Below are 26,999 nucleotides of genomic sequence, written 5' to 3' on the forward strand. Positions count from 1 at the left end.
AGTGGAGGATGGCTGACACAGCTGGTATTCCTCATTCCTCCCCTATGTTCAGTTAGGTTCTGCCTGTCAGTGTGGTTGCTATTAATTTGCTGTTTTACATTGGTAGTCATTTGTGACTGTCTTGAGCTACATCTTGCTGCCCTCCTGTGTCCAACTCCCTGATTACCCTTTTTTTGTATAAATAACACTGCCTTTACCTTACTCCTGGTCCTAGTATCCTGTTCACCTTTCTGTGTGTTCCTCTTTGGACTTTACGTTTAAAACTTTATTTTATGTTAAAGGTTATTATATTTGGGCCGAGTGGACCTGGTGTCCCACCATCTGACTTGGGTCCTCTTACATCCTGTGTCACACTCATTGTCACCAATCTTGGAGTAAAAATTGACACAGCTCTTAAAATGGACAAACAGGTAAATACAGCGGTGAGAAAAAGCTTTTTTTCAGCTGAGGCAGCTCTCTAAAGTAAAACCTTTTACTAGATAAAAATAAAACGACTCGGTTTGGATTCAATCACTGTTGAGAACTCCAGGTTGGCTGGTTGGAAGAGGCAAAACACCAAAAAGTGACCTCTTGCTTCTTGTTGTCTTCCTGAGCTTGCCCATTGGTCTGGGGCAAACTCAGACTTGAGTCATATGATTTAATAAATACAAAGACGTAGTTTCTTATACAGCGGTGGAGACATGACAAAATCGAATACAATAATAAATCAGGTAAATATCAGGCACATTTACGTAAGTAAAATAAAGATAAAACAACATTTACAGTTATCAAGGACTCAGCAGGGAAAACATTTCATAATTTTACAGATATAAATAAGGTTTTTAGGAAGTTTTACATGAATCTATACACCTCTGACCATGACTCAAATATGGACGATATTCACAAATTTCCTAGTGCTTTAGATCAACCTCATTTAACACAAGCTCAAGTTAGGGTGTTGGATAAGCCTACAGCTCTAGAAGAATTATTCTGCACTCTCAATAATAAGACACCTGCTCCAGATGGCTTCCCTGCTGAGTTATACAAACATTTCTGGTGAACTCTGTCCACACCATTTGTAAGAATGATTGAAGAATTTATGATTACCTCTAGAATTTCTCCTACCACGAATACTGCAGTGATTGCCCACTGTCTCTGGTAAATACAGAGAGTCCTTGCATCCCAAAAGTAATTCCAGCACTTTTTCATGCTGACTAGATGGGTTTTATTATAGGCAGACATTCAGCTATCAATACTCCTAAACTAATTAGCTTAATGCAGCTTTCACACTACCAAAAAAAGTAACAGTCTAATTGATGCAGAAAAAGCATTTGACAAAATAAGCTGGAACTTCCTGTTTGTAATATTTTAAGAAATTTGGATTTGGAGAATCGTTTTTCAACTGGATAAGAGCATTTTACACATTGTCAATCGCCACAGTCACCACCAATGGATCAGTTACACAAAACTTTACTCTTCATAATGGTACCGGGCAAGGATGTTCGCTCTCTCCATCGCTATTTCCATTACTCATAGAACCAATAGCTGCAGCTATAAGACAAAACAGCAATATTAAAGGTCTAATACAGAACACAAAATTCTTCTTTATAAAGATGATGTGTTATTGCTGCTTCAGGACCCCCACTCTTCTTTGCAACAATCATTCAAGGTTATGGATTTGTTTTTTGAAGTCTCCAGCTTCTCTGTAAAATTGTAAAAAATCTTCTATTTTTATTCATATGTATGAATGAGGAGCATGTAGCACATTTTGTTTCACCCCATAGCCCTCAAACAGGCAGTATTAAAGAGATCGGGTAAAGAGATCGGTTGTTATTGGATTACATTGTGGAAGAGAAATTGTCTAAGGCTTAGACAATTTCTCTTCCACAATGTAAAAATGTGGAAGAGAATGGCTTAGACTCTAAGCCATTTTTCCGAAGTAACAAAGAGCCGACGGATGGTCTGGATTGCAGCCATTCGAAGACCAAATATAACGTCCCAGAACACTCCAGCTCACAGGTTAGTCTGCTCCAAGCATTCCCACAAAGGTACGTCTTCCGTTGTAGTTATCATAACATAATTGTTGATGTAGGTTACAATATGTGCCGAAGGGTTGTATTGAAGCAATGAAGTGATGAATAAATGTTTTCCAGTATGTTGTTTTGATATGTTTTTTTTTTTTGTTGCATTATTGATTTGTTTTTCACTGAAGCAGCTAATAAAGCATAATGGAATCCAATTTTGCCTCTTTCTTGTAAGATTCTATATGAGAATGAAACAATAATGCCAGTTATAGATAAATACAAAAAATTGAATGAATTACGAAACACAATTTTTTTTTTCTATTAGATCTGAAAATGTTGTGTAATACTACAACCTGAAACGACAAATGGATTGCATTGGCCTGTACAGGAGATAAAGGGAAAAAAATCAACAACAGCTGTGAAATGGAATAGTCCAAATCACCAAAGTAAACTGGACCTGGGCTTGTTGCAGGGATCTGAAGTTAATTAACATTTTGTGAGTGTATGCACTAAAACTTAGAACCATATAATAATAAATATGTGCGTGATGAAAGTTGGGCAGCACGCTAACATCCTTACTCCACTCTGTATGCTCGTATGGGTCTCACCCACACTCCTTTGATTTTTTTCCTCGTATTTGTTTTTTTGGGGGTTTTTTGCCTTTTCGTCAAGTCTGTCTTTGTTCATAGAAATGCTGCCGTGTTTTCCGTCATTTTGTACATAATTGTTTTTGGGGCAAATAAAATGCAGGTAGTGATTAAAACAGCAGAATTGATTATTACCAGTGCTGGAAATTCTAGCGCTTGCAGTGTTTTGATTTTGTTGCCACTCGTACCCACAATGCAATGCGCGAAAGTCACGTGGTCTGTCAATCTCCATAGATACCAAAATTTGCTGGTAGCACTTTAGTCATATTCATGGCACCCTGCAGCATTTCAGTTTTGCTCAAGCAAAGCACAAGATAAATTAAAAATCTTTTTTCAGTCTTTACTGTTCTTTGGCGTTACTGTATCCAAGTTCCTATGCGAAGGTCTTAGTAAATGCTGTAGCTCATTACAGGCTCTGTATTTATTGCAAAATAGGACTATAAGATTTTAAGCAGTAATGCACTTATTCTTGCAGCACTGGTTGTGTGTGTCGACACAACTAGTTATATAAATAAATTATCTGATTCGGTGTTACACGAAAACCATGATTTGTAAATTATTACTGTTAAAATGGGTAAAACTAAACAACTGTAAACTTCATCCTTCTGCTTTTTGAGAATATTTAAAGATATTTGTTGCAACTGTATTATTTTTTAACTTTTTTTTTCCTAAACTGTTTACAGTGTATTTTGTTATATTTTTTATTTCAAGTTCAAAATAAAATAGTCAATCTATCAATTAATTCATCTTTAATAATTCATAAAATGCAGTACAATACATAATTTATATGAATTCATAATAATTATTAATTGATCATTACTGAATCCAAGTAAGTAAAATAAGAGCAAAAAACAAAGCAGAACTACACACTCTCATGAAAAACAAACACAAAGGGAAGAGAAATCATTATCTAACTTAAACACATTATTGAAGAAGCCAAAGGTCTCCTGCTATGTGTGTCCTATTTAAGTATTGGTCTCATAAAAAGAAGCGTTTTTCATTAGTAAAGACAAAATAATTTAAGGCTTCTTGAATTTATATGCAGGTTTATATTGAAATGGATCCTAACAGAATGATCTTCCTGTTGTGTCTAATATATAGACTTCAATTATAAAGTAAAGTCAAGTAAAATCTAAATTTGATAGTCTCTTTGCTGAGACAAACCAAACTCATCACTGTTGAAAATTCATCACAGAAAATATTTGCTAAATCCATTGAAGTTAGCACTCTTTAACAGGTTACGTTTGGCTTACAACTAAATGCAGCACAACAGTAAACAAGCACAAAAAGCAGATATACTTTATAAAAATATGGAATGAATCAATAAGGTGCTTTTTAAAGGTTTTATATAACATTAGGTCTTTTTTTATACAGTTTTGGAAACAAACAGACTGAACTATGGAGGACACGTCTCTTGCTTTTTGAGCCTTTTCTTTTCTGGAAGTTTCTGCCAGCTCACTTTTACGTCATCAGATGAACCTCCCAACTTCTTTTCAACCTGTGTAACAGAAACGAGGATTTAATTGTTGCCTGTATTTTACAGATTCTCTGGGTAAAGATTAGAAAGTTGTCTCAGTGTAAAAGTAAGCTGTGTGTTTAAAAATTTGACTGTTTAGAGAAAGCATGTCTGTCTGGGAATTAGGCAAGTAAATTACCTTACTTGAACAGTACAGAGAAATCTCCATCAACAAATACGAACATCTTGAAGATGAAACTTTACTCTGCATTTAAGTATTCTATACACGTTACCCATTTCAAGATGCCCTCCCTCACAGCGGGGTCTGTCATGTCCACTTGGGAGTTGACATCAGCCAGATTCAGTTTCACCGAGAACTTTTTCCGTGAAGCTGGTGAGATCATAAAATTCTCTTTAATTTTAGTTCATATCTATACAGTTTATATAATTACAGTTACCACCAACATTGTCAATATTTCTAACAATGGTGTTTATGTGGGTGTCCCAGGTTCAAAACTGGTTTGCACTCATTTTTATGTCAAACTGGCAGCATGTTCTTGTTCTATACAAGTTACTGAACAACTACATTACAGTGTAATTGATTGTAATGATGACCCGATGGGATGTGAAAGGAATGAGCTGAGAGGTGATTGAACATAACTGTAGTAAAGTCTGTGTCAAAGCTGATTGTATTATTTCTCTTTCTCTGTGGATAGAGGTGCATTATAGACAAAATGATTTTCCCAATGAGATATATGATGAAGCAATGAAATAGTTATAATTACCATTTTTAACATTCTGTGGATGATCCAAAATTTTTCTCACCTGAACAGATGACAGTAGCGCTCTGACCACGTTCACATTTTTTTATTCCAAATCCACTGTGTTTACACTCAGTTAGAGAACTTTCATTTCCTGAACAGCTCACATTATCAAGCCAAATCTGTCCAGTTCCTGGACCAAACTGAGCCGATTGAGGAGTCTTTACTGCCGTCCCACAGTTCAGCTCTCTGCAAACCACCGCGGCATCATTTAAGTCCCAGCCGTCAACACAGACTGTTCCCCAGATGTTATTGTAGTAAACTTCAACTCTGCCAGAACATCGAGTCGATCCAGACCCAGTTAATCTGACTGGACCTGTGAGGCAAAAAGATATGAAGAGTATTTTGAAATATTCCTTAAAGTAAAAAAGAGAAAAATTTCATGTATGATGCACAAGAACAGACTGGCTTGCCCTGTATTGAATATCTAAAATTTCTCACCTGAACAGATAACACCTGCGTCATTGCCATGTCCATAGATGTATGTTCCCCATCCACTGTTTTGACACTCAGTCAGAGAGCTTTCACTTCCTGAACAGGCAACATTATAAAGCCAAATCTGTCCAGTTCCTGCACCAAAGTAAGAAAACCGAGGAGCCTGTAGTGCCGGTCCACAGTTTAACTGTCTACAAACCACCTCAGCATCATTTAAGTCCCAGTTAAAATCAGAGACTGTTCCCCAGATGTTATTGTGATAGATTTCAACTCTGCCAGAGCATCGAGTTGATCCAGATCCAACTAATCTGATCGGACCTATGAGACAATAGATTTGATCAATATTGGAATTTGTTCCTGATAAATAAATATTGATTTTTTTTATTGTATGAGACACAAGGACAGATTACATTTCAATGTGTTTATTATCTAAATGTTATCTCACCTGAACAGATCACACCAGCATCTTTATCATGTCCACACTTTTTTGATAGAAATGCACTGTGCTGACACTCAGTTAGAAAATTTTCATTTCCTGAACAGGTCACATTGTCAAACCAAATCTGTCCAGTTCCTGCACCAAAGTGAGCTGATCGAGGAGCCTGAAGTGCCGGTCCACAGTTTAACTGCCTGCAAAGCACCGCAGCATCGTTTAAGTCCCAGTAATCATCACAGACTGTTCCCCAGCTGTTATTGTGATAGATTTCAACTCTTCCGGAGCATGGAGTCGATCCAGATCCAACTAATCTGATTGGACCTGTCAGGAAAAATAATGAAGAATATTCTGAGATTGTTAATATTATTCTTCCTCACATTAACAAAAGTATTTCAGACACAACATCCAAGAACAAAGTGATCTTCATTCTCTTGAGTATCTGAAAGTTATCTCACCTGAACAAATGACACCAGCAGTCTGATAATATCCACAGGTGTATGTTCCAAATCCAAGATGTTGACACTGAGTTAGAGAACTTTCATTTCCTGAACAGCTCACATTATCAAGCCAAATCTGTCCACCTACTGCCCCAAAGTAAGCTGATCGAGGAGCCTGCAGTGCCGTCCCACAGTTTAACTCTCTGCACACCACCTCTGCATCATTTAAGTCCCAGCCGTTGTCACAGACTGTTCCCCAGGTGTTGCCATAATAGAATTCAACTCTTCCAGAGCATCGAGTCGATCCAGACCCAACTAACCGGACTGGACCTGCCAGGCAATAGAAGTTATTTATATTTCAATTCCTCTTTGCACTAGAAAAACCCCAACACTTTTATAAATTTATAAAGCACTTTTAAAAACAACAGCAGGGCTGAACAGATGCTGTGAAAACATTTAATGTATGACAGACTAGACCAGGCTGACCAACAATGACATGAGTATCTAAAATGTTTCTCACCTGAACAGATGACACCAGCATCTTGTTGATGTCCACAGTAGTTTGTTCCAAATCCACTGTGTTGACACTCAATTAAAGAACTTTCATACCATGAACAGCCCATGTTATCAAGCCAAATTTGTCCAGTTCCTGCACCAAAGTAAGCTGATCGAGGAGCCTGTAGTGCTGTCCCACAGTTTAACTGTCTGCAAACCACGTGAGCATCATTTACATCCCAGCCATTATCACAGACTGTTCCCCAGCTGTTATTGTGATAAACTTCAACTCTACCAGAACATCGAGTTGATCCAGATCCAACTACTCTAACTGTACCTATCAGGCAAAGAAGTTGAAAAAGTATTTCATATATGACACACAATACCAGACTAATCTGCAATGGCTACAATTTTTCTCACCTGAACAGATCACACCTGCATCCTGACCATGTCCACAGCTGTTTGATCCAAATCCACTGTGTTGGCACTCAGTCAGAGAACTTTCATTTCCTGAACAGGTCACATTATCAAGCCAAATCTGTCCAGTTCCTGCACCAAAGCGAGCTGATCGAGGAGCCTGCAGTGCTGTCCCACAGTTTAACTGTCTGCAAACAACCTGAGAATCATTTAAGTCCCAGTTATCATCACAGACTGTTCCCCAGGTGTTACTGTGATAAATTTCAACTCTGCCAGAGCATCGAGTCGATCCAGACCCGGCTAATCTGACGAGACCTATTTGGCAAATAAATAAATAAATAAATAAATAAATCTTTAAAATGTTGGTTAAATTACATAAAAATAAAGATTTTGTAGATGATACAAAGGAACAGACAGACTTTCATTTTCTTTAGTTTATAAATTTTTTGCACCTGAACAGAAGACACCAGCATCTTGTTGATGTCCACAGTAGTTTGTTCCAAATCCACTGTGTTGACACTCTGTTAAAGAATTTTCATTTCCTGAACAGGCCATATACGAAAACCAAATCTGTCCAGTTCCTGCACCAAAGTAAGCTGATGGAAGAGCCTGTAGTGCTGTCCCACAGTTTAACTGTCTGCAAACCACCTGAGCATCATTTACATCCCAGCCATTATCACAGACTGTTCCCCAGATGTTATTGTAATAAACTTCAACTCTGCCAGAACATCGAGTCAATCCAGATCCAATTAATCTGATGGGAACACCTGAAAACAAAACAGGGAACATTCATCTAACAACTCCAACATCATTGTGAAGTTTGCGGACGACACTACAGTGGTGGGTCTTATCACCAACAGTGATGAGACGGCTTACAGGGAGGAGGTCAGCGCCCTGACCCACTGGTGTCAAGACAACCATCTCACCCTCAACGTCGCAAAGACAAAGGAGTTGATAGTGGACTTCCGGAGGTGCAGAGAAGTACACCCCCCCCATCACCATCAACGGCGCTGCTGTGGAGAGAGTGAGCAGCTTCCGGTTCCTTGGCGTACATCTGGCTGAGGATCTTACGTGGTCAGTACACACAAACAAAACAGTGAAGAAGGCGCAGCAGCGCCTCTTCTTTCTCAGGAGACTGAAAAGATTCGGCATGAGCCCCCGCATCCTCAGGACCTTCTATCACTGTGCCATTGAGAGCATCCTCACTGGATGCATCACCACCTGGTATGGCAACAGCACCACCTACAACTGCAAAGCTCTCCAGCGAGTAGTGCGGTGCTCTGAACGGATAATTGGAGGTGAGCTTCCCTCCCTCCAAGACATCTACAGGAAGCGGTGCCTGAGGAAAGCGGGGAGGATCATCAAGGACTCCAGTCACCCCAGCCATAAACTGTTCAGACTACTTCCATCAGGAAGGAGGTTCTGCAGCATCCGGTCCCGTACCAGCAGACTGAGAGACAGCTTCTTCCACCAGGCCATCAGACTGCTGAACACTTCATAGACACCTCAGCTTCACTACTGGAACTTCAACATTATGCACTCCATACTGTACAGTAATGCCACTGTTTTGCACATATTCAACTCTGTATATTTTTATATTTTTATATATTTTATTTTATTATTCTTTACTATTTAATTTGTAAAAATGTGTATACACACACACACCCACACACACACACACACACACACACACACACACACACACACACACACACACACACACGTAGAAAAACATTTAGTATACACATCCAGAAATGCATACACTATTATATATTGTACATATATTTATTAGTGTCAGGTTGGCCATTCTTGTATTTTGCTCGTTTGTGTTGTTGTGTTTTGCACATCTCTGTTGCTTGTGGGGCTCGCACACAAGAATTTCACTCGCATGTGCTGTGCCAGTGTGCCTGCACATGTGATGTGACAATAAAAGTGATTTGATTTGATTTGATTTGATTCATTGTAAATGGTATTATGTTTAATTTTCACGACTAGTTAACTATGTTCAACATATATTCTAAAAAGTCTTAGCGTGCCATCACACATCCCATTTTTCTATTGCCCATCTATCATCATTATTAACCCTGTTTTCTTCTCGTAGTAATTCCTAATGCTGTTTGGATGCAAATGGCTCTCCTACATGCATGTAAACTGAGCACAAGGAGCATGTGGGTCTCTCCTTCTTGCTTTCTCCCTCACCACCATAAACTTTGCTACTAGTTTTTAGTTGCTTCTAGCAGATATGTTTAATTATTACTAATCAAATAATCATTCTTATAAACAAGAATCTTTCCTGCTCTTTTTCCATTGTTGAAGGAAAAGAGCAGGTAAAATTGAAGGAAATTTGAAATTTGAAATTGCTGACTAAGGATGAAGGTATATTTGGTAAGAGTCATGTTGCTGTGATGACACTCGGTTGCATCAAACTGATATTGAATCAGTGTGCAGTTTTACTAAAACAATGATGGACTCTATAGTTTTCTCTCGTCCTTTGCCCTATCAGCCAGATGTGACATGTAAGCCATATGCAGTGTTGGGGAGTAACGGAATACATGTACCGCCGCTACGTATTTAAAATACAAAATATGAGTAACTGTATTCCGTTACAGTTACCGTTTAAAAGGGTGGTATTCAGAATACAGTTACTTTGTTGAAATAAATGGATTACACTGCGGTACTTTCCTGTTTCATATAGTCGCGGGTCTCTGTCTCTCGCAAGAAAAGTTGACCCAGACAACAAAGTAAAGCTATTTTTCGGCTACGAGCCGACAGGGACCCCGCCGTATTAGTCAGAGGTCCCTTTACTACAGTTCGGAGTCGCGGACCTTCAGTAATAGTAATAAATCACACGGCAATAGTACATTCACGTTGTTGTAAAAACCATGATAATATATTAAGTAATCCAAAGTATTCAGAATACGTTACTGTCATTGAGTAACGTAATGGAATACGTTACAGAATACATTTTGGGGCATGTATTCTGTATTCTGTAATGGAATACATTTTAAAAGTAACCTTCCCAACACTGGCCATATGTTCTTCTTAAACTGCTGACTGACTCAGGGTTGTCCACAGAATTATGTGGGATTCTTAGGTAATATAAACAATTCTGGGGAAATCCTGGTCCTGTTAAAAAAACTGGCATCCATCCCACTTTAGATGTAGGAATTTATTAAACACCCGAAAACATCATAAAGGAGAGTTACAGTCCTATTTGCCTCCTTGCATCTTCCATCCACCAAAGACCTTATTCTCATTGATCAGGGGTGGCCATCTCCAGGCCTTGAGAGGCGGTGTCCTGCAGGTTTTAGATGTCCTTGATCCAACACAGCTGATTAAAATAGGTAGATTACTTCCTCAATTTGTCTTGAAGTTCTCCAGAGGCTGGTAATGAACTAATCATTTGATTCAGGTGTTTTGACTCAGGGTGAGCTCTAAAACCTGCAGGACACCGGCCCTCGATGTCTGGAGTTGGCTTTTCTTCCTTGTTAGTAAATAAATTAATTGTTGATCAAGATAGTGATTTATTCGGCCTGACAGACACCTGGTTGGAGCTAGATGAATATGTTAGTTTATATGAGCCATACTGCCAGAAAACTCAAAGCACAGGCCGAGGAGGTCGAGTGGCAGCAGTCTTTCACTTCCACATATTATTCAACCATAGACCCAGACAGAGTTTCAATATGACTCTTGGCCTTGTCCACTTAATTGGAAAACTAAAAAAAACAGCTTTATTTGTTTTAATCCATCATCTACCAGACCATTATAGTTTCTATCTGAATTATCTAGCTGACTTTTGTATTTGTTGCTCAGTACTGATTAAATAATTATGGCAGGTGATTTTAACATTCATGTACTTGGTGAAAACAACGGCCCCAATAATTAATTTATTATTAGACTCAGTTGGCTTCTCTCACTTTGGATCTTGTCCCGAAATATTGGTCAGAAACCAAGCATTTAACAATATTCCCTGAAAACCCTCTTTTGTCTGATCATTTACCAACATTTAAATTTACAATGAAGTACACAGCAGTGGTGGTTAAATTTTTGTTATCGTAGGTGTAATGCTGAAAGTCCTGTAAGTTTAAGGCAGTGATTCATCCACTTTTATCTTCTTAAATGCTACCTGCCGGTTACCTAAACCTTTCTCCTTCAGAGGTCAGTTATTCCATTAATAGTGCTATTTTTTGTGCTATAAAAAAGCAAGGATATCTTGAAGTTTACACAGCAACATTCTCACCTCAAAACATCTTAAAAGTTTATTTTGTGATCTAGAAAGAGTAATATTTCAAACTCCGCCACTCTGCGTTCCTCTGCAACTGCCTCGTTTGAGTTTCGGATGAAATGCATTCTGGGATATTTGCCTGGGTTTGGCTATAGTAGCTAGCAAGCTGATTGAAGACCAAAAAAACCAATCAGAATTTTTGCATCCAAGTCTGTCACTGGTTGGTTTTGTGGCACAAATATAACGGTGTACAGAAAGAGTTGAACGCGCAGGGGCAGAGACGTTGAGAGCGCAAGCAACACATTGCCAGCGGGTCCACAGAGATCTTAGCAAGAGCAAATGCAAAAACTGAGCGAGAGGGCCTGTTATTGTGTGTTTATATGGATGATAGCAAACACTGAAATACATTTTTTGCACGCAGCAATGAATTTTGTTTGCACAAATTTAGGTTTTCTTCACTCAAAATAAATTTCTCGTCAAAATGCAACACTTGCACCTGCAAATTTTTTTTACGTGTGCTCAATTGGTTTTTTTTTTTACGTGTGCTCAGAATAGTGGCACAAAAATAACACCATACCCATCGAAGTGGGATTGTTGTGTGACTTCCTGTTAGTTCCCCAGCAAGCCAGTAAGTGTTAGTCTGTGTCCCAATTCAGGGTCTGCACGCTTGAAGTACGCATTTTAAGTGTAATTACGTCACCACCACGCGACGAAGGCTGTCCCAATTCGAAATGTACTTCAAATTTATACTCCAAATGCGCCATCGATTTCCCCAAATATCAAGCGTGGTCCAGTGCACGCTTCGTGGTCCCATTTACCCCAAAATTCATAGCACAGCGGTGGGTGTGGATAATTTTGCCGCAAAATACGGCAGAAGGGAGCAGCCGAAGAGTGAACTGTCAAAAGTAAGTACTGAATATGATGTCACTTATTTATGTGCGAATGTTTAATAATGAAGAACATTAAAACTGTTGGCCACATGTCGGCAAAGTTGTGTGACATTAGTGATGTCTGTACTTTCAGCGTTAACTTGGTTGTAAAGCCAACCAAGTGCTGAAAATGACTTTTCAGCACAGAAATGAAGCCCAACAATCATGTTTTACAGTCCTGTGGTCTCAGCCTCAGATACTCAACTAATCAAAGTGATGTCATCACAAAAATGAATGACTAACAAAACATTTTTCTCCTTCATTTCTGTCACACAATGCTGTATGTAACGTTTCTCACGGTTAGTATCATGGTTGCTAGGCAACCTGCAGCGCAACAAAGCCTAGACCGTCTATTTCACAGGCCTCTCACTTCCGCACTTCTCGTACTTATAGTACGCACCGTACGTAGTACGCGTAGTGTGCGTACTTCAAGCATGCAGACCCTGAATTGGGATACAGCCTTAGTCTGCCACGATTGTGGAATTTACTAATGGCTGCCTGTGTTTTTCCCAGGAGGATTGCAGGAACTAGAGGACAGTCAGCTCAAGGAGTGGAGACATGGAGCACTGGGATGGAGAGAATACACAGAGCAGGAGTCTGGAATGCACTGAGGATTTGTTTTTGGATTATTATTTACTGCATCTTGAAAGAGCTGATTGTAAAAGCGAAGCTCTCAATTTACTAGTCGATCTACGTCCCTACCCTCACCTATGGTCACGAGCTGTGGGTAGTGACCAAAAGAACGAGATCGCGGATACAAGCGGCAGATATGAAAAATACTTTTTTTTTTTTAAGTTTTGTATAGAAATTACACAAAATTCAGAGCATGGAGTCGATCCAGATCCAACTAATCTGATCAGGCCTGTCAGGAGAAATAATGAAGAATATTCTGAGATTGTTAATATTATTCTTCCTCACATTAACAAAAGTATTTCAGACACAACATCCAAGAACAAAGTGATCTTCAGTCTCTTGAGTATCTGAAAGTTATCTCACCTGAACAAATGACACCAGCAGTCTGATAATATCCACAGGTGTATGTTCCAAATCCAAGATGTTGACACTGAGTTAGAGAACTTTCATTTCCTGAACAGGTCACATTATCAAGCCAAATCTGTCCACCTACTGCCCCAAAGTAAGCTGATCGAGGAGCCTGCAGTGCCGTCCCACAGTTTAACTCTCTGCACACCACCTCTGCATCATTTAAGTCCCAGCCGTTGTCACAGACTGTTCCCCAGGTGTTGCCATAATAGAATTCAACTCTTCCAGAGCATCGAGTCGATCCAGACCCAACTAACCGGACTGGACCTGCCAGGCAATAGAAGTTATTTATATTTCAATTCCTCTTTGCACTAGAAAAACCCCAACACTTTTATAAATTTATAAAGCACTTTTAAAAACAACAGCAGGGCTGAACAGATGCTGTGAAAACATTTAATGTATGACAGACTAGACCAGGCTGACCAACAATGACATGAGTATCTAAAATGTTTCTCACCTGAACAGATGACACCAGCATCTTGTTGATGTCCACAGTAGTTTGTTCCAAATCCACTGTGTTGACACTCAATTAAAGAACTTTCATACCATGAACAGCCCATGTTATCAAGCCAAATTTGTCCAGTTCCTGCACCAAAGTAAGCTGATCGAGGAGCCTGTAGTGCTGTCCCACAGTTTAACTGTCTGCAAACCACGTGAGCATCATTTACATCCCAGCCATTATCACAGACTGTTCCCCAGCTGTTATTGTGATAAACTTCAACTCTACCAGAACATCGAGTTGATCCAGATCCAACTACTCTAACTGTACCTATCAGGCAAAGAAGTTGAAAAAGTATTTCATATATGACACACAATACCAGACTAATCTTTCTCACCTGAACAGATCACACCCGCATCCTGACCATGTCCACAGCTGTTTGATCCAAATCCACTGTGTTGGCACTCAGTCAGAGAACTTTCATTTCCTGAACAGGTCACATTATCAAGCCAAATCTGTCCAGTTCCTGCACCAAAGCGAGCTGATCGAGGAGCCTGCAGTGCTGTCCCACAGTTTAACTGTCTGCAAACAACCTGAGAATCATTTAAGTCCCAGTTATCATCACAGACTGTTCCCCAGGTGTTACTGTGATAAATTTCAACTCTGCCAGAGCATCGAGTCGATCCAGACCCGGCTAATCTGACCAGACCTATTTGGCAAAAAAATAAATAAATAAATAAATAAATCTTTAAAATGTTGGTTAAATTACATAAAAATAAAGATTTTGTAGATGATACAAAGGAACAGACAGACTTTCATTTTCTTTAGTTTATAAATCTTTTGCACCTGAACAGAAGACACCAGCATCTTGTTGATGTCCACAGTAGTTTGTTCCAAATCCACTGTGTTGACACTCTGTTAAAGAATTTTCATTTCCTGAACAGGCCATATACGAAAACCAAATCTGTCCAGTTCCTGCACCAAAGTAAGCTGATGGAAGAGCCTGTAGTGCTGTCCCACAGTTTAACTCTCTGCAAACCACCTGAGCATCATTTACATCCCAGCCATTATCACAGACTGTTCCCCAGATGTTATTGTAATAAACTTCAACTCTGCCAGAACATCGAGTCAATCCAGATCCAATTAATCTGATGGGAACACCTGAAAACAAAACAGGGAACATTCATTGTAAATGGTATTATGTTTAATTTTCATGACTAGTTAACTATGTTCAACATATATTCTAAAAAGTCTTAGCGTGCCATCACACATCCTATTTTTCTATTGCCCATCTATCATCATTATTAACCCTGTTTTCTTCTCGTAGTAATTCCTAATGCTGTTTGGATGCAAATGGCTCTCCTACATGCATGTAAACTGAGCACGAGGAGCATGTGGGTCTCTCCTTCTTGCTTTCTCCCTCACCACCATAAACTTTGCTACTAGTTTTCAGTTGCTTCTAGCAGATATGTTTAATTATTACTAATCAAATAATCATTCTTATAAACAAGAATCTTTCCTGCTCTTTTTCCATTGTTGAAGGAAAAGAGCAGGTAAAATTGAAGGAAATTTGAAATTGCTGACTAAGGATGAAGGTATATTTGGTAAGAGTCATGTTGCTGTGATGACACTCGGTTGCATCAAACTGATATTGAATCAGTGTGCAGTTTTACTAAAACAATGATGGACTCTGTAGTTTTCTCTCGTCCTTTGCCCTATCAGCCAGATGTGACATGTAAGCCATATGTTCTTCTTAAACTGCTGACTGACTCAGGGTTGTCCACAGAATTATGTGGGATTCTTGGGTAATATAAACAATTCTGGGGAAATCCTGGTCCTGTTCAAAAAACTGGCATCCATCCCACTTTAGATGTAGGAATTTATTAAACACACGAAAACATCATGAAGGAGAGTTACAGTCCTATTCCACCAGGGACACCCACCCCGACACGACACATGGCCAAACAGTTTCAAGGTTCCAAAAATACTATGAAAAATACTTTTTCTTCGTAATTTTGTTAAGTTTTGTTCAGAAATTACACAAAATTCCGTCTCACGTTAAGTGTGATAGAAACAGCTTACACTGACATCCATCTTGATAAAAGATGAGTGTTATGAAGCCGTGTTTACATTTATTTGCACTACTTTCCACTCTGGATGTCTTATGTTAAGCTTTAAGTATAAAAGGGTCCATTCTACCTGTTTGTTTGTGTATTTTTAAGTTGTTTAATATAAACATTATTTTGTGCTGATATTCCACTTTTTTCAGAACTAAAGAGTTTTTAAAATCTGCATAATTTTTTTGGCATACAAGTATAATAGAATAGCTTTAGTGTTGAGTTTTTTTTATATTTTAGTATGAACTTGTACAAAATGCAGCAAGAAAACATTTTTTAAAAATTCCTATTGGTATCGAATATCCAAATTTATGATATCAATATTGGACATAAAAAGTATCATTCTGCGGAGGTAAGCATCAACGACACAGAGCTCTCAGTTCTCACTCCTTCTTTATTCGTCTCCAACATCAACTGCACAGATCGCGCCACAAAACACAGGAACACACTTCTTCAACACTGGGTGTGAGTGGAGCCCTCTAGTGGTCCTCCCCCCCCCCCCCCCCCCGAATACCCAGCAGAACTAGTCCAGGACCCTGGGCTTAAGCAAACGACCGGAACGGGTGAACCGGGGGGTGTGTGGAACTGACAGAGGGCAACCCAGCCCGGGAGCGAGGCTGGCACTGGCGGTCAGAAAAAGCTGCAGATGACTCGGACTCCGTTGATTGTGGGTCGCTCCTGGCGGAAAAAACAGAATCCATCAGCCCGGTGGCAGGTGGGCGACCGCAGCGAGGGGCCTGGGCCGGGACCACCTGATCCTCTTGCATAACATGTGCAGGCTTAAGTCTGTCAACAGAGACAACCTCCTGGCGACCACCAAAGTCCAAAATGAAATGTTTGTTGCCTGGTTTAAGAACCCTGTATGGCCCGTCATATGGTGGACGCAGCGGAGTCCTATGGGCATCGTGCCTGATGAAAACAAAACGAGCAGAGTCCAACGAACTCGGGACAAAAGTGTCAGGTAGGCAGTGGTGCACAGGACCAGGAACAGGAAATGAGACTCTTGGGGGGCGAAAAGGCAACAAAGAGGTATCGAAACATGGGGGAGGGCTCTCAGGTAAGAATTCCCCGGGGACCCGGAGGGGCTGGCCGAGGACCAGTTCAGCCGGGGAAACCCCGAGGTCTTCTTTAACCGTGCTACGCAATCCCAGCAAAACCCACGGAAGACGGTCGACCCAGTCGCCACCTGTTAAGGAAGCCCGGAGCGCGGCCTTAAGTGACCGGTGAAACCGTTCGCACATCCCGTTAGCTTGCGGGTGGTATGCTGTGGTGCGGTGGACCTTGACCCCCAGGCCGTCAGCCATAGCAGACCAAAGCTCAGAAACAAACTGGGGGCCCCTGTCCGAGGTAATGTCAGCAGGGGGGCCGAAACGTGGAACCCACGTTGACAAAAATGCTGACTCTGAAATGGCCGCCAACTGGCGCTGCTGGCATGCGCTCCATGGGTCAGAGATATTGGACATCGCAAACGTCAAAGGTTTGTGGTCAACGTACGCAGTAAAGTTGCAACCCTCGAGGAAAAAACGAAAATGTCGTGTCGCGAGGTGCAGGGCCAGCAACTCCCTGTAAAAAACACTGTATTTGCGTTCAGCATCCCGGAGCGTACGACTGAAAAAGGCAAGTGGTTGCCAGAGACCTGGAACCCGCTGTTCCAACACCCCACCCACTGCCACGTCGGACGCGTCGGTGGTCAACGCAATCTCCGCCGACGGAAGCGGGTGTGCCAGCAGGACGGTGTCAGCCAGCGCAGACATGGCTGCGGAAAACGCATGGACGTGTTCCGGCAGCCAGTCAACCGGATCTTTGGCTGTTTTACCTTTTAAGGCAGCATAGAGTGGCTGTAGCAGGTGGGCAGCTCTGGGGAGAAAGCGGTTGCAAAAATTTATCATCCCCAAGAACTCCTGCAACACTTTAACCGACGTGGGACGTGGAAAAGCCGAAACGGCCTGGACTCTGTCGGGCAACGGAACCACACCTTCAGGGGGTAATGACAGCGGTTTTAGGAACACACAGGAACTTGGTGATACCCCCGCACCAAGTCAATTTTAGAAAAAATCAACGTTCCGGCGAGATTGGCAGAAAAATCGTGAATGTGGCTGATGGCTGGTAACTGTGCAGGGGTAGATCTAGCAAAGTTTAGCCAGGGGGGCCGATAGGGCATTAACAGGGAAAAGGGGGCACAAAGAAATACTTTCTTATTCTCATTTAAAATGTCTCGCTTTTATTAAATAACTATCTGACACCCAAAGTTTTAATTTGACGTAAAATGAATAGAAGTCCATTACTGTATATAGTAACTATTAAGTCTAATATACCCTAGTAAGCTATACTACTTTTTCCTTTGGGAAGATACCATCTGTGGAGTCTGCAGTTCTGTTAAAGAAAGATGTTGAATCTATTTAATATTTCTTGAAAAATAATTTATTTCTGTGCATTTTCTTTCACACTGGATCAAATTAAGGTTGATTACGTTGATTAAGCATCATGAGGTGGAGGGTGAGGGGTGGTTCCCTATTTTTTATTTATTTTTTGTTGCTAGGAGTTGGAACCCTATTAGTTAGGCTGCTTAATATTTACGCTAAGTACTCTATAAAATACCAGAATAGGGAGGATGGTGTAGGTTTAAGTTTATTAGATTGATCAGTATTTCTGAACTATGAAATATTTTTTTGCATACAGGTATAACAGAATAGCTTTAGTATTGTTGTTGTTTTTTTTTAATTGAGTATGAACCTATTCAAAATGTAGCAAGATATTTAAAAAAAACAGTTTTATTGATTAAAAAACACACTATATCGGATTCATATCGGTATCGGCAGATATCCAAATTTATGATATCGGTATCGACCATAAAAAAGTGGTATCGTGCCATCTCTAATATAAACTAGACCACAAATCTGTCAAAGTGAGATACAGCATGCCAATAGTGCCAATAGAGGACAAGAAAGCTCACAGGCAGGCATTTAAAGTTGGAGAAGATTTCTGGGGGTCAGATTTCTGTCTTTCTCCCTTACATATTAAATTTTAGGGTCATAGTTTGTTTATTAATATACAGTGATTTTATTTAGCTATCCTTGTTGTTTGTTAATTATTTCCAGCGTTTAAGTGTTTTCTGTGCCTGCCTTGTGTTCCTGGTGTTGTGTCTAGTGTCAATATTTCAATGTGTCAATATTCGTGTTATTTCATGTTTTACTTTGACAGTCCCCTTTTCTGCTTTATGTGTGTGGTGTAGTGTAGTGTGTATAGAGATATATCTATATATAAATAATTTTAATTATAGTCTGTGCTTCCCTTTTGGTTTTATGTCGGATCGTCTGCGCCTTTGCTGGTCTTTCCCCTGTGTTTCCAGGTCTCAGGTTTTCCAGTTATGTTTCCTGTTTAGCTTTCCCAGTATAGGTTTTGTTAGTTAGTTTTCTAGTTGTCATTGCCTTTGTGTGTGTGTGTCTTTGTTTATTTGTGTTTTCTAAGATTTGTATAGCCCTAACAAAAGGCGAGCCTTTTGATATCATCATCGCCAGAGGTGACAATTAGTCAAGTTGGAAGTTACTGTCAGTCTCATTTTCTGATTGATTTCTGTTAGTTCAGTTTTGTTAATGTTGAGTGACTAAGCCTGAATCTGCTTCCCCATTGTATGGTTGGTTCCTGTTCATCGTCCTCTTTGGTCTCTTCAACTGCAACTGTGTTGAGGCGTCTTATATATTAGAATCCATTGAGCCATATATTTAGGAATTTTGAAGCAAACCAACACTCTTGACACAAGAATTGTGTTAACTACAAAAATAACTTAATAAACATCAACCAACCAAAAATAGAATTTCATCCTAACTCAGAAAGGCATAAGACTTCCAAATCTGAGTTTATGACAACTATATAACACCCAAAATACGAAAAATTAATCATGAAATAAAGTTTCCCCGTTTGCAGATAAAGATTTTACCATTGAAATGCTGCATTGAATGGTTACTGTGCAGCTTAATTTGATGGCTAACGCTTAATTTCAGTATGAAACACATCAACGAATGGACAAAAAATCTGTAAAGGGAAACTGTTGTATTTACAGTGTCTGACATGGTATAGATGATCGGAAAAAAAAAATTCTCACCTGAACAGATGGCACCAGCATCGTGATCATGTCCACATTTGTTTGATCCAAATCCATTGTGTTGACACTGAGCTAAAGATTCTTCATTTCCTGAACAGGTCACATTATCAAGCCAAATCTGTCCAGTTCCTGCACCAAACTGAGCGAATGGAGGAGCTCCTAGTGCCGTCCCACAGTTTAACTCTCTGCAAACCACCTGAGCATCGTTCAAGTCCCAGCTATCATCACAGACTGTTCCCCAGCTGTTATTGTGAAATATTTCAACTCTTCCAGAACATCGAGTCGATCCAGATCCAACTAATCTGATCAGATCTATCAGGCAAAGGATGTGAAGCAAATTTTTAATGTGTCTTAAATTAACAAAGAAAAATTATGGTAGTATATACCAGTTGAACGTTTTAAAACACCCCAATTTTTCCACTTGAATTTCATGCTTTTATTTCTTATTTACCTTATGCCTAAATTTGTATTTTGCCATGTTTTCTTATATTGTATTGTTGCTATATTTCTGTACTTTGGTAAGGTGACCTTGAGAGTCTTAAAGGGGCCTATAAATAAAATGTATTATTATTATTATTACTATTATTATTATTATTATTATTATTATTATTATTATTATTATTAGTGGTCATAGTAAGCAAGTCTTAGTTTCAACTGTGAAAAGAAGACTTTGCCTTGTTCTGATATCTTGGCAATGGTTTTCTTGCTTTAACTCATCTTGTCAAACCTGCAACTCAAAGAGGTTTGCCTAGGTCATGAAACGCCACCAATGGACTACTGAAGAGTGGAAGAAGGTATTATTGACAGAATCAAAATTTGAAATTTTCACTTCATCACACAGGATCTTTGTATGTTGTAAGTAGGTGAAAGGATGGTTCCACGCTGTGTGGTAACAACTGTCAAACATTGACGAGGAAGTGTGATGGTCTGGGGCTGTTTAGCTGGATCCAGTGTCAGTGACTTGTAAAGAAAAGTGAGATGCACTCTGAACCAAAATGGCTTCCTCTGTCACAATTTGACTGTGCGGAGCAGGCAGGAAGGGACCCAAATGCAGACTCGTAAGCGGGATATGGACTCAAAACACAGCTTTAGTTGCTGAATGGAAAATAATACAACCCAAACTGGGAAATTAGAAGACCTAAACACACAGGGAGGCACACAGCTATGAGGGAGATGCTGACATAAATACACAGGAGGATAACGAGTGCAGTGAGAACACACAGGGAACACAGCTGACACAACATGACGTCACAGAGGAAGCACAACTAGAAACACCGAACATGGAAACACAAGAGCTTCACAATAAAACAGGAAACGCAGGAACATGATGCAGGAGTGGAGGAGAGGCAGACGAGAAGAGCAAGGGAACATGAGGGAGAGAGAGGAGAGATGACGACCCCTGGAAACAGAATGGAACACAGGAAGGGAAACAAGACGCAAGGGGTGTCACGGTTCTGGGTCCGTTGGACCCAGTATTTTGAGTTTATTATGTTTTGGTGTAATTTTGCATCAGGGATTGTTTTCTTGTTCTCTTGTTGTGTTAATGATGATGATGATTATGATGTTTATTATTAGAGTTTCATGTTTGTGTTTAGGATTTGTTCTTCGGTTGGGTCTGCTTAGTATATGTCTAGTTCCATGTGTCATTTTCTGTCTGTCTCTCAAATGTCAAGTCTGTGTCTTAGTGTGATGGTTTCTTGTTCCTGTTTTATTGTGAAGGTCTGCATCTTATGTTAGTGTGGGCAGCTTGGTTCCCCCCGTCTCGTTAACCCTGATCTCTCCCAGCTGTGTCTCCCTCCTGTTGCCCATTCGCTGATTACCACCCTGTGTATATTAGCCCTGTGTTTTCCTGTGCTCAGTGTCGCGTCGTACCCTCAGACCCTGCCTGTGTGTTCCTGCTTGGTTTCATGGTTTGGTTTGGGTTTTTGTTTCATGCCAGCAATAAAAGCTGTGGTTTTAGTTACATTTCGTCTCGGAGTCCTGCATTTGGATCCACATTTCCACCTGCCCGCACGCAGAGCCATGACAAGGGGCTCATATAACATATATAAAAACAGACGGATAGAGACATAGAGGGCAACTAATAATTAAGAATATAAACAGGGAATAAAAGAAACTCACAATACAATAACTAAGACTATAAATGAACCTTAACATAAACCATAATACAAAATATTATTAGAATACAACAAAATAAAAAATGCTGGCTCAAAAGGACCCAGAACCTTTACAACTGCAGCATTCTGCAGCACCATGCAGTTCCCTCTGGTATGTGTCTAATTGGTAAGAGGTTCATCCTACGGCAATATAATGACCCAAAACTAAGTCCAAGCTATGCCAGAACTACCTCAGGAAAAAGAGAACAAAACCGTAAGCTTGAAAACATGGAACGGACAGCACAGTCTCCAGTCTTAATTAGCCCCATCACGGTGGTTTAGGATGAACTGGATAAAAGAGTGAAAGCAAAGCAATCATGCATTTATGGGAACTTCTGCAACAAATATGGGAAGAATTTTCTGAAGAATATTTTATTTCTATTGCAGATAGAATGGTGTGTTTAGCTGTTATATGTACCAAAGGTGCTTACTTCGATGTGTCAAAAGATTAGCCCTCTACTGCATGACTTTTTAATTTTGGGGGAAAAATATATTTCTCCCTTTTTTGGGGGAGCTTTAGGGTCCCTAATAATATATCAATCATAAAATTTGACACCCTGCCCCCCCCCCAAACAGATATTGGCTTGTTGCTTCAAGGCAACACTGTGCAACAAGGGTAGTAAAATGCCAAGTAATTCTATAATAAGCTGTATTAGTACAACAAGGATGAACAAATAAATAAACAACAAACAAACAATGTAAACATTTCACAAAACAATAAAACACCAAAATACATCCAACATTTGACCCTAACCCCATGCACGTGCGCGCGCACACACACACACGCACACACACAGACACGTTGTGTTTCCATCACTTTTGGGGACATTACATTAACTTACATTAATTTCCTGGCGACTTATCCTGACTCTATCCATCACAAGTCCCTGCCTGAACCTTACCCTAACCCTGACTCTAGCCTTCACCCTAAAATTGAATGATTTACCTTGCCCACACAATGTGCTTACACATGGCCCACATACCACAATGAATAACGGCCCTTTGGTGGCCCAGACCTGGTTTGCCAGAGGTGGCCCACACATGGGCCAGCACAAGGCCAGTTTCAGACACCCTGGTCGTCCTGTGCTGGCCCATGTGTGGATTACCTTTGGCAAACCTGATCTGGGCCACCAAAGGGCCGTTATTCATTGTGGTATGTGGGCCATCTGTAGGTGGTGTGCAGCCACGGGCGAGTTGTAGACACACTGCTGGCCCTGTGCTGGCCCAGAACGGTTCCAGCTCTAGCCCCAGATGTCAGCATAATGTGTACCTTAATCAAGCCATGCAATAACAACATGTGCCAGAACATGCAAAACAGTGCAAAAGTAACATGCCGAAACTCTGTTCAGACAGTGAATGGACTGATTTTTATGTAGCGCTTTTCTACTCTCCCAGATTACTCAGAGTGCCGGCTTGATACCAGATCCTGGCCAGACCTGCTTGCTATGTGGGCACTAACACACACACAGACACAGTTACTTTACCAACTGACCCCGGACCCCTGAGCTCCTAAGTGTCCCTCAAACCTCATTCAGGGATCCACTCGTCAACTTCACTGTCACTCCCTGAAAGCTCACTGTCCTCACTTTCTGAGGACAGAAAGTGCACATTCCCTTGGTTTCCTTGCATAAAAAGTTTTTACATCCATGTCCTGTAATTATGAGTAGATTGTAAAGTAAAAAACATTGACTATGATCATATAAAAGCACACAAACACATCTCTACACACATATCCAAATGCATTATATTGCCTGAAAAAAATTGGGCTAACTGCGCAGTGTTGCCTTGAGGCAACGAATGAAAATGAACAGTTTTACACTATATACACTCAACAAAAATATAAACGCAACACCTTTGTTACTGCTCCCATATTGTGTATCTGGAATGAATTTTAGGAATGAATTTTAGGTCTCTACGTCCATCCCATGGGGAATGGGAGCAGTAACAAAGGTGTTGCGTTTATATTTTTGTTGAGTGTATATTCATGCACATACAAGTATTTTTTAATATACATTTACTTCACTATAAACATGTAAAATAGTGATCTTTATCTTGCCTCCTGATGGAGATGTCTCTGATGTAGTGCAGCTTGCAGAAAGGGGCCCTGCCCCCCCCCCCCAAATCAAAGTCACACCACCTTCAACTCATCATTTTATTTGAAAGAGATGTGCCTGGTAGCATTGTTTGAAAAAAAAAAGTTTTTGTTTTTTTTTGAAGGGCCACCATAAGGCATGAAAATGTGGTTTGTTGCCTCAGGGCAACGCTATGCAGTAGAGGGTTAGAATACATTTTGGTCTGTAAATTTAGTCCATGGTTTAATTTTAATTTTAATTACTTATTTTTACTATGCTTTAATTTCAGAGTTCAATGACACATTACACTGCATAAATAAAATCATTATTAAAAAGAACTGGAGAAATTGGGGTGTTCTAAAACTTTGACCGATAGTATATTGCACCCAAGAAAAGATTTGGTTGAAATGCTTTCAGAATCAAAAATCTTTCTCACCAGAACAGACGACACCAGCATCTTGATTATGTACACAGTTGTTTGTTCCAAAACCACCATGTTGACACTGAGTTAATGAGCCTTCACTTCCTGAGCAGGTCACACGATCAAGCCAAATCTGTCCAGTTCCTGCACCAAAGTGAGCTGATCGAGGAGCCCCCCTTGCGGTCCCACAGTTTAACTGTCTACAAACGATCTCAGCATCATTTAAGTCCCAGCCATCATCACAGACTGTTCCAAAGCTGTTATTGTGATAAACTTCAACTCTGCCAGAACATCGAGTCGATCCAGAGCCAGCTAATCTGATCAGATCTATTAGTTAAAAGATGTGAAGAACTTGATAATATGTTCTTGACCTTGAAAGAAAATGGTTTCACTGATGACAGACAATTTCTGAATGATTCATGTGTCTTTGGTACCTAAACATTTTCTCACCTGAACAGATGACACCAGCATCCTGACCATGTACACAGTTGTTTGTTCCAAATCCACTGTGTTGACACTCAGTAAGAGAACTTTCACCTCCTGAACAGGTCACATGATCAAGCCAAATCTGTCCAGTTCCTGCACCATAGTAAGCTGAATGAGGAGCTTCTAGTGCCGACCCACAGTTTAACTGTCTGCAAACCACCTCAGCATCATTTAAGTCCCAGCCATCATCACAGACTGTTCCCCAGCTGTTATTGTGATAAACTTCAACTCTTCCAGAGCATCGAGTCGATCCAGATCCAACTAATCTGATTGGACCTATGAGACAAAAGATATGGACAATATTTTAATGTTATTTGCAATAAAAACAACAAAGTATAACAAATAAGAACAGACTGACGTGCAATGTGTTCAGTATTCAAAATGTGCCTCACCTGAACAGATGACACCAGCGTCTTGTTGATGCCCACAGTTATTTGTTCCAAATTGGTTGTATTTACATTCAATTAGAGAACTTTCATTTCCTGAACAGCCCACATTATCAAGCCAAATCTGTCCAGTTCCTGCACCAAAGAGAGCTGATCGAGGAGCCTCTAGTGCCGTCCCACAGTTTATCTGTCTGCAAACAACCTGAGCGTCTTTTAAGTCCCAGTAATCATCACAGACTGTTCCCCAGATGTTATTGTAATAAATTTCAACTCTTCCAGAGCATCGAGTCGATCCAGACCCGGCTAATCTGATCCGATCTATGATGCAAAAGACATAAACAAAATATTTCATGTATGACACACAATAGCAGACTGACCTGAAATGTCATTGGTACTTAAAAGCTTTCTTACCTGAACAGATGACATCAGCATCATGGTGATTTCCACAACTGTATGTCCCAAATCCACTGCCGTTACATTCAATTAGAGAACTTTCATTTCCTGAACAGCCCACATCATCAAGCCAAATCTGTCCAGTTCCTTCACCAAAGTGAGCTGATTGAGGAGCCTCTAGTGCCGACCCACAGTTTAATTCTCTGCAAACCACCTCAGCATCATTTAAGTCCCAGCCATTATCACAGACTGTTCCCCAGCTGTTATTGTGGTAAACTTCAACTCTACCAGAACATCGAGTCAATCCAGATCCAGTTAATCTGATCAGATCTGAAATGAAAAATATTTTAATACTTTCCTGACAAAATATAAATCATTTATGACATAGAGCGAAATATGCTGTGTTCAGTATTTAAAATATTTTCTTACCTGAACAGATGACACCAGCATCATAATAATAATAATAATTATAATAATAATAATAATTATTGCGCATTCCCCATCCAGAGTAATGACACTGAGTTAAAGAACTTTCACTTCCCGAACAGGCCACATTATAAAGCCAAATTTGTTTAGCTTCTGGACTATAGTAAGATGATAGAGGAGCCTGTATTGCTGTTCCACAGTTTAACTGTCTGCAAACAACCTCAGCCTCGTTTAAGTCCCAGCCATTACCGTAGACTGTTCCCCAGATGTTATTGTAATAAATTTCAACTCTGCCAGAACACTGTGTTGCTCCAGACCCAGCTAACCTGATGGACACACCTAAAAACAAAATACAGAGAACACACATTGTGAATAAAACATACAGTATGTTTAATGTTTTCTTAATTTTGCTGTGAAATCATGTAGTAAAAATAATCTTAGAGGTCAAAACGTCTTACAAAATGCTTAACATGTTAATGTGTAATCCTATAAGTTCCTACAACATAGTAGCTACTTTGGCTGCTTTGTAGGTTTTCAAATGTCCTCAGACTGTTGCTTGATCTTCCTCTTTGGTGCTCTATAGTTGGATATTGTTGTAATATACAGTTTTGTTGTTGATGTTGTTAGCAATAGAGTAGAAAATGGTCCATGGTACTTCT

General features: G+C 40.0%; 1 pseudogene; it reads right to left on the reverse strand.

Moving 5' to 3' along the window:
• Positions 1–4,046: 4,046 nt before the first annotated feature.
• LOC147335261 (scavenger receptor cysteine-rich domain-containing protein DMBT1-like) lies at positions 4,047–26,641 on the reverse strand (annotated as a pseudogene).
• Between the last annotated feature and the right edge of the window lie 358 nt (positions 26,642–26,999).

This window comes from Aulonocara sp. 'chitande type north' Nkhata Bay, linkage group LG3 (genome assembly GCF_057382095.1).
Source record: "Aulonocara sp. 'chitande type north' Nkhata Bay isolate Kocher_YH1m ecotype deep benthic linkage group LG3, A_spYH_male_GT1.1, whole genome shotgun sequence".
NCBI lineage: Eukaryota > Metazoa > Chordata > Actinopteri > Cichliformes > Cichlidae > Aulonocara > Aulonocara sp. 'chitande type north' Nkhata Bay.